This window comes from Oncorhynchus gorbuscha, unplaced genomic scaffold, assembly GCF_021184085.1.
Source record: "Oncorhynchus gorbuscha isolate QuinsamMale2020 ecotype Even-year unplaced genomic scaffold, OgorEven_v1.0 Un_scaffold_622, whole genome shotgun sequence".
NCBI lineage: Eukaryota > Metazoa > Chordata > Actinopteri > Salmoniformes > Salmonidae > Oncorhynchus > Oncorhynchus gorbuscha.
In genome coordinates this window covers 24,737-33,440 of record NW_025745740.1, presented here as the reverse complement: position 1 = coordinate 33,440, position 8,704 = coordinate 24,737, and positions in this window count along the sequence as shown.

Genomic DNA, 8,704 nt, shown 5'->3' with positions numbered 1-8,704 from the left:
GTTATTGTTATTCACTGTCATTATGGGGATTTATGTCACTAGTCTTCAACAAGCCTCCTAAAACTATATGAGGCCCGTAGAGACGGGTGCATGCATGTGAGCATGTGAGAGAGAGTGTTTGTGAGTCTGTGTATGAAAAGGACAAGGCCTCTCAAGGCTAATGATTGCGATTCGACTGTTAAACTCATGGGTGCACTTGCAAGGGATGTCAGTCCTGACTTGAATGGGAACTGCCATCTATGGTTTATATTTCTATGGTTGGTTCTGGCTGTCGGTTTGCCTTTTGCACATTTCAAAATACTATCGTGGAAAAAATGTATATTTTGGAGAAAATAAATACTAATCTGTCTGTCTGTAGAACCAACCGAAAAAGTAGAATCACACCAACTTCCAATTTGTAGCTGTTCATTGTTGTAGAACTAGCTAACATTAGTTGCCTGGTTTCAGTAAACATCTGCAAAAAAGCGTAATGAAATTGTTGCCGGCAGGCTGTTTTCATGTTATCCAGAGGTCAACAAATCATAGGCCAGAGAGTCAAGTGGTGTGCTCCGAGAGCGAAACGAGATGGGTGGGGCTAAAGCTTAAGAGGGTGTGAACGATGCTGAATGCGTGTAGACAAAGAGGGGCTCTTCACTAAATAACAAAACATTCAAAGGTCATTTTCTCAAAAAAAGTTTACAAGTTGACCAACTTTGAAAGCAGAATTACTTTCCCACTGTTCCTCAAATGTAGTGTATGATATACCATGTTGTAGCTCTGAGTCTCTACTGTTATCCCATGTAAAAAACACCATTTAAAATGTTGTTACATAAGACCGAATCCAGGTGGTGAGTCACATATATTTATATAAAATATGTAAACTAGCAACCCTTTGCCTTGATGAAAGCTTTGCACACTCTGGCATTATCTCAACCAGCTTCGTTAAGATACGTATCTGGAATGCATTTCAATTAACAGGTGTGCCTTGTTAAAAGTTCATTTGTGGAATTTCTTTCCTTCTTAATGCGTTTGAGCCAATCAGTTGTGTTGTGGTAAGGGTGGTATACAGAAGATAGCTCTATTTGGTAAGTCCATATTATGGCAAGAACAGCTCAAGTAAGCAAAGAGAAATGACAGTCCATCATTACTTTAATACACAAAGGTCAGTCAATACGGAAAATGTCAAGAACTTTTAAAGTTTCTTCAAGTGCAGTCGCAAAAACCAGGCCATGATGAAACTGGCTCTCATGATGAACACCACAGGTAGGAAGACCCAGAGTTACCTCTGCTGCAGAGGACAAGTTCATTAGAGTTAACAGCCTCAGAAATTGCAGCCCAAATAAATGGTTCATAGACTTCAAGTAACAGACACATCACATCTCACCATCAACTGTTTAGAGGAGACTGCGTGAATCAGGCCTTCTTGGGTCGAATTGCTGCAAAGAAACCACTATTAAAGGACACCAATAAGAAGAAGAGACTTGCTTGGGCTAAGAAACACAAGCAATGGACATTAGATGGATTGGACTGGTGGAAATCTGTCCTTTGGTCTGATGAGTCCAAATGTGAGGTTTTGGTTCCAACCGCTGTCTCTGTGAGACGCAGAGTAGATGAACGGACGATCTCCACATATGTCGCGGGGTGGGGTTATATCCTTCCTGTTTGGCCCTGTCCGGGGGTGTCCTCGGATGGGGCCACAGTGTCTCCTGACCCCTCCTGTCTCAGCCTCCAGTATTTATGCTGCATTAGTTTATGTGTCGGGGGCCTAGGGTCAGTTTGTTATATCTGGAGTACTTCTCCTGTCCTATTCGGTGTCCTGTGTGAAAGTGTGCGTTCTCTAATTCTCCCCTTCTCTCTTTCTTTCTCTCTCTCGGAGGACTTGAGCCCTAGGACCATGCCCCAGGACTACCTGACATGATGACTCCTTGCTGTCCCCAGTCCACCTGGCCGTGCTGCTGCTCCAGTTTCAACTGACCTGAGCCCTAGGACCGTGCCCCAGGACTACCTGACATGATGACTCCTTGCTGTCCCCAGTCCACCTGGCCGTGCTGCTGCTCCAGTTTCAACTGACCTGAGCCCTAAGACCGTGCCCCAGGACTACCTGACATGACTCCTTGCTGTCCCCAGTCCACCTGGCCGTGCTGCTGCTCCAGTTTCAACTGACCTGAGCCCTAGGACCATGCCCCAGGACTACCTGACATGATGACTCCTTGCTGTCCCCAGTCCACCTGACCGTGCTGCTGCTCCAGTTTCAACTCTTCTGCCTTATTATTATTCGACCATGCTGGTCATTTATGAACATTTGAACATCTTGGCCATGTTCTGTTATAATCTCCACCGGCACAGCCAGAAGAGGACTGGCCACCCCACATAGCCTGGTTCCTCTCTAGGTTTCTTCCTAGGTTTTGGCCTTTCTAGGGAGTTTTTCCTAGCCACCGTGCTTCTACACCTGCATTGCTTGCTGTTTGGGGTTTTAGGCTGGGTTTCTGTACAGCAGTTTGAGATATCAGCTGATGTACGAAGGGCTATATAAATACATTTGATTTGATTTGATTTAGTTCCCACCGTGAATGGCGGAGGAGTTGTGATGGTGTGGAAGTGCTTTGCTTGTGACACTGACTGTTATTTATTTAGAATTCAATACACTCTTAACCAGCATGGCTACCACAGCATTCTGCAGCGATACGCCATCCCATCTGGTTTGCGCTTTGTGGGACTATCATTTGTTTTTCAACAGGACCCAACACGCCTTCAGGCTGTTTAAGGGCTATTTGACCAAGAAGGAGAATGATGGAGTGCTTTATCAGATGACCTGGCCTCCATAATCCCCCGATCACCATTGAGGTGGTTTGGGATGAGTTGGACCTCAGAGTGAAGTAACAACAACAAACAAGTGCTCAGCATATGTGGGAACTCCTTTAAGACGGTTGGAAAAGCATTCCAGGTGAAGCTGGTTGAGAGAATGCCAAGAGTCTTCAAAGCTGTCATCAAGGCAAAGGGTGGCTGCTTTGAATAATCTATAATCTAAAATATATTTTGATTTGCTTATCATTTTTTGGTTACTACATGATTCCATATGTGTTATTTCATAGTTTTGATGTATTCACTATTAGTCTACAATTTAGAAAATAGTAAAAAATAAAGAAAAACTCTTGAATGAGTAGGTGTGTCCAAACTTTTCACTGGTACTGTATATTTTCTCCTAATATTGTACAATCTGTGTGTCACTTCATTAAACTGGCTATTGTTTGTTTGAATTTAAGACTAGATTGAATTTAAGACTAGATTGAATTTAAGACTAAATTGAATTTAAGACTAGACTCAGTTTGTCAGTCAGAGTAGCCACTCATTTCGGTCATTTGTGCCGTATAAAAAAAATTCAGCTAATGTGTTCTGTCATGTAAATGACGTAGAATTTTTACAGGCAGGAAATCCTAACTACCTCCCTGTAGCCTATGCTACAGATGAGCAGTAAATGTATTACGCATCAAATTGCATCTTGGTACACTGATTTGTTTAAAAGGGGGTGGGCTACAAAAACAACAAAGCCCAGGGCCAATGATTTCTAAATCCGGCCCTGCTAGTGACACTGATAGTTAGGAAGTTGACCGTACAACTATTTCCTCAGAACTGACTGACACTAAGGTTCACCTGATTATTAATTCCTCAGCACATGACACCACTAAGGAGGTTGATCTGGTTATTCATTCCCCAGAACATGACACCACTACGGAGGTTGATCTGGTTATTCATTCCTCAGCACATGACACCACTAAGGAGGTTGACCACTAAGGAGGTTGATCTGGTTATTCATTCCTCAGGTTGATCTGGTTATTCATTCCTCAGCACATGACACCACTAAGGAGGTTGACCTGGTTATTCATTCCTCAGAACATGACACCACTAAGGAGGTTGATCTGGTTATTCATTCCTCAGAACATGACACCACTAAGGAGGTTGACCTGATTACTCATTCCCAGAACATGACACCACTAAGGAGGTTGACCTGGTTATTCATTCCTCAGAACATGACACCACTAAGGAGGTTGACCTGGTTATTCATTCCTCTGAACATGACACCACTAAGGAGGTTGATCTGGTTATTCATTCCTCTGAACATGACACCACTAAGGGTTCCCATGGTGATTGATGGCATATCCTGTTGTATGCTGAAAGGTGTGTGACTGTAATGTCCAGACACCTGACAAGAATACATCTACAGGGATATATCAATAGCATTGTCCTCATAATTGGTATCTATGAATGTTTTGTAGCAATGTTAGGGTTGATTATGCATTTAGTCCACGTGGGTGAAGATGTGAAGAGCCATTTTATAGACTCAGCTGTGTGGTGTGTTGTGTTCCCTGAGAGGACTTGGTGTTCGAGATCGATGTCTATTCATTCCTCAGGTTTCTTTTGCTGCATTTCCCTGGCTATAAATGCAATTATGGGTTTTAGGATATTCTGCCTTAGCAGGCTTACTCCACCTGACTATATTGACCAGGCACACAGGCCTGTACTGTCCTGTCCATAATGTGTGAAACGAGGAGGAACTACCGGGTGACAGTTGCCCATGTCTCTTTCCCATTATTCACAATTCTTCACCAACCTCTGTTTAGTAAGGCAGACAAAGTAACACAGGGCACAAAATAACAACTAAATACTGTGTGTTACTTTGTTCCCCGGTCTCCCCTAACCCATGCCTTGTGATGATCCATGGTGACATTCCATCCATGTCATTCTCTTCTTTCTATATGGGGGATTATTACATGAGAGGAGGCCAAGAGTTTATGCCCATAATCTGTCCAGGAAAACCTCCCTGGGCCCTAGTTATACCCTTAAACCAGGGCCAAGAGTTTATGCCCATAATCTGTCCAGGAAAACCTCCCTGGGCCCTAGTTATGCCCTTAAACCAGGGCCAAGAGTTTATGCCCATAATCTGTCCAGGAAAACCTCCCTGGGCCCTAGTTATACCCTTAAACCAGGGCCAAGAGTTTTGCCCATAATCTGACCAGGAAAACCTCCCTGGGCCCTAGTTATACCCTTAAACCAGGGCCAAGAGTTTATGCCCATAATCTGTCCAGGAAAACCTCCCTGGGCCCTAGTTATGCCCTTAAACCAGGGCCAAGAGTTTATGCCCATAATCTGTCCAGGAAAACCTCCCTGGGCCCTAGTTATGCCCTTAAACCAGGGCCAAGAGTTTATGCCCATAATCTGTCCAGGAAAACCTCCCTGGGCCCTAGTTATACCCTTAAACCAGGGCCAAGAGTTTATGCCCATAATCTGTCCAGGAAAACCTCCCTGGGCCCTAGTTATGCCCTTAAACCAGGGCCAAGAGTTTATGCCCATAATCTGTCCAGGAAAACCTCCCTGGGCCCTAGTTATGCCCTTAAACCAGGGCCAAGAGTTTATGCCCATAATCTGTCCAGGAAAACCTCCCTGGGCCCTAGTTATGCCCTTAAACCAGGGCCAAGAGTTTATGCCCATAATCTGTCCAGGAAAACCTCCCTGGGCCCTAGTTATGCCCTTAAACCAGGGCCAAGAGTTTATGCCCATAATCTGACCAGGAAAACCTCCCTGGGCCCTAGTTATGCCCTTAAACCAGGGCCAAGAGTTGCTAAATTTAATTTGTAATTATTACCTCCAGCTCTAATCAAAAGCAGAGTAACAGCTGAGTAATAGAAACAGAGGTTAGGATAGACACAGGAAGTCATCATTCAAAGACTAAGACATTGATAAGAAAAGCCTTTGTGACACAGACTGTTTCCACTCCCAGCAGTTCATTTTTCTCAATGGGACAACGGCATGCATGTTCACTGCTGTATTCAAGCTGGTGTGGCCGCCGCCTGGCACACTTCCCACTGCTAAGCTACTCCGACATTGAGTCTCACTCCCTCTCTCTCTCTTACACACACACACACACACACACACACACACACACACACACACACACACACACACACACACACACACACACACACACACACACACACACACACACACACACACACACACACACACACACACACACACACACACACACACACACACACACACACACACACACACACACACCGTGTCGTGCTGGCTCACCAAGGTGATTGTATAAGCCCTGAAGTGGTGACCAATGACTGCTTTATTGAGCTGGCGCTTACGTTGCCATGTGCAGTTCATTGGTCTCCGGCTGTGGAGAGAGGGAGTGAGGGAAGAGGAGGTTTTAGAAGAGTAGAGTCCAGTAAGGGAAACTAGTTAAGGTATTTTTCTCCCCTAGCACACGACAGCACACACAGGCACACACACACACACAGTCCAACACACATGTTCTTGCACACACCAGTTACTCATCTCCCTCAGTGTGTCAGGTCTAATGAGCTCAGTGAATCACCAGCAGCAGGCCAGCCTCTGACAGAGATGGGCCTCACTGGAAACCAGATCTGGTTTATTCCCCCTTATTTGGTTCTGTGCTGGACAGCAGGTCAGATTATGTGGAAGAGAGAGACAGGGCTCTAAGGAAAGATGCAATGACGTGTCATAGTTCCCTCTCATTTTGCATGGAAAGTGGATTACTTCACAATCTGTCAAATGTGAACAAAACTGGACACACCTTCTCATTTTCAAGGGATGTGTTCGACAGAACAGGGTTACTAGCAAGCTTAGTCATTAGTAGCTAGCTAGTTACGATGACTAACACGAATCACTAGCTAACTAGCTGTAGCATGAGTGGAGAGTTGAAGTCATCTGGAGAACCATGTTCCACCTGTCACTTGCCAGTCACTGTCTATTTCTGCTTCATGTTGCAAGTTACTGATGGCTGACTGGATGTAGCATTCTATATTTAGTTGCCTGTTCTGCACTAGCAACTCCTTGTGCATTAGCTAGACCACCAATGTTTGTTAGCAAACTCTTTGTTCATTAGCTAGACCACTAGGTAGCGAGCTACAGTAGCAAATAACAATCACTTAGCTTGCTAGTGTCACACCCTGGCCGAGAGGGGCTGGGACTGAACTCAAATAAGTTACATATATAGGACTACACCACCCTAGGTTTACACAAAGAGCATAGGGAGCTGTGAATAATACTCGTAACATAGGCTACACAGGTTCTCTTCGTTTCGGGTTGAGTGGAAGAACATGGAAGGTGAGAGGCAGGTCACAGTTCAGTTTATTTTAATTCTCCCATTTATTTCAGTTTCTATAAACCAAGTTATCATTTAGCCATTTGCTTTATCTCAAAAGGAGTGAGCATATAACAAAACAATTAGCACAATCAACCAATAATTAAATCAAACAAAGACAGCTTTCAGTGTAGGTGAAGGGAAAGCATACTAACTTTAATCATAAGGCGCGGCAGGAAGTGTTACAGGAAGCCTAGTGGTCAGAGCGTTGGGCCAGTAACCAAAAGATCGAATCCCGAGCTGACAAGTTCAAAATCTGTCATGCTACTCCTGAACAAGGCAGTTAACTCCCTGTTCCTCGGCCATCATTGCAAATAAGAATTTGTTCATAACTGACTTGCCTAGTTAAATAAATACAAATAAGAAACTGGGTGGTTCGAGCCCTGAATGCTGATTGGCTCACAGCCGGGATATATCAGATCATATACCACAGGTATGACAAAACAGGCATTTTTACTGCTGTAATTACATTGGTATCCAGTTTCTAATATCATTAAGGCACCTCGGGGTTTGTGGTATATGGCCAATATACCACGGCTAAGGGCTGTATACCCCACCCCCTCGGGCCTTATTGTTTAACTATAACTCAGGCCATCATTTCATCCACGTCCTTCTCTTAGCAAAACCAAGGCTTCTAAGGGAGCTCGGCTACAGTTTCAAGCAAAATGTCAGGCTCCCTTTCCAGAATCTTAAGAATCTCTGATTCCATCGCTAGAAGCCAGAACAGAGACAATTACCCCTCAGGTACACTGTGACTTTCTAAGAGAATGCCACTAAACTCTTAAATGCCTGTTCCTCTGGTGAACGTCAATGGGTTGTTTAAAGCCTTTTCATCTCAACAACTATTACCTAAATAGGCATTCACATTTCCTACTCATGTTCCTTCTGTTCTTATCTTTCAGTTGTAATTATTACTTATCCTGTTGTAATCTGTTCCTCTTCTCATTAGACCTCTTGTTCCTTTCCTACAGACCACCGCGAACTGGATGGGGCGTGATGGCAGAGACCTTTAAGGGATCAAACAGCTGAAGGGCAATTGATGTCATAGTACAGATACCACCTTCCCCTTTAACGAACAGTAACACCTCAGCTCATTAGATGGCTTTCATTCTATTTTTACATCATTTTCTGACAGCATGGTTTTTTCAAAGAGAACTAACACGTGGGGCCTCCACCAATAGGAGGCCCCGTGGGGCCTCCACCAATAACTGTACCATGTACCTCTGTAGAGCCTAAACCTTTATTTTAGGAATGTTCAGGTTCAATATGTGTGTCTGTTACTTAATAAAGTGACATATACATGTAGTATAGTATTTTGTAATATAAACTGTGGAGACAAGCATTTGCAGATACACTTCCTGTAGAATCTGGATATGTATGACATCCCTTCCTTTCTGTTCCTTGTCGTGTGACCCCAGGTGAGCGAGGACAGCTCCAACAGAATGTTCCTGGTGTAGACAAGCCAGATATAGACATTAGAACATGAACAGGAGAATTAGTTGGTCTTAGAACATAAAGATAGCCAACATATCTTCACCAGAAAAATAAGGA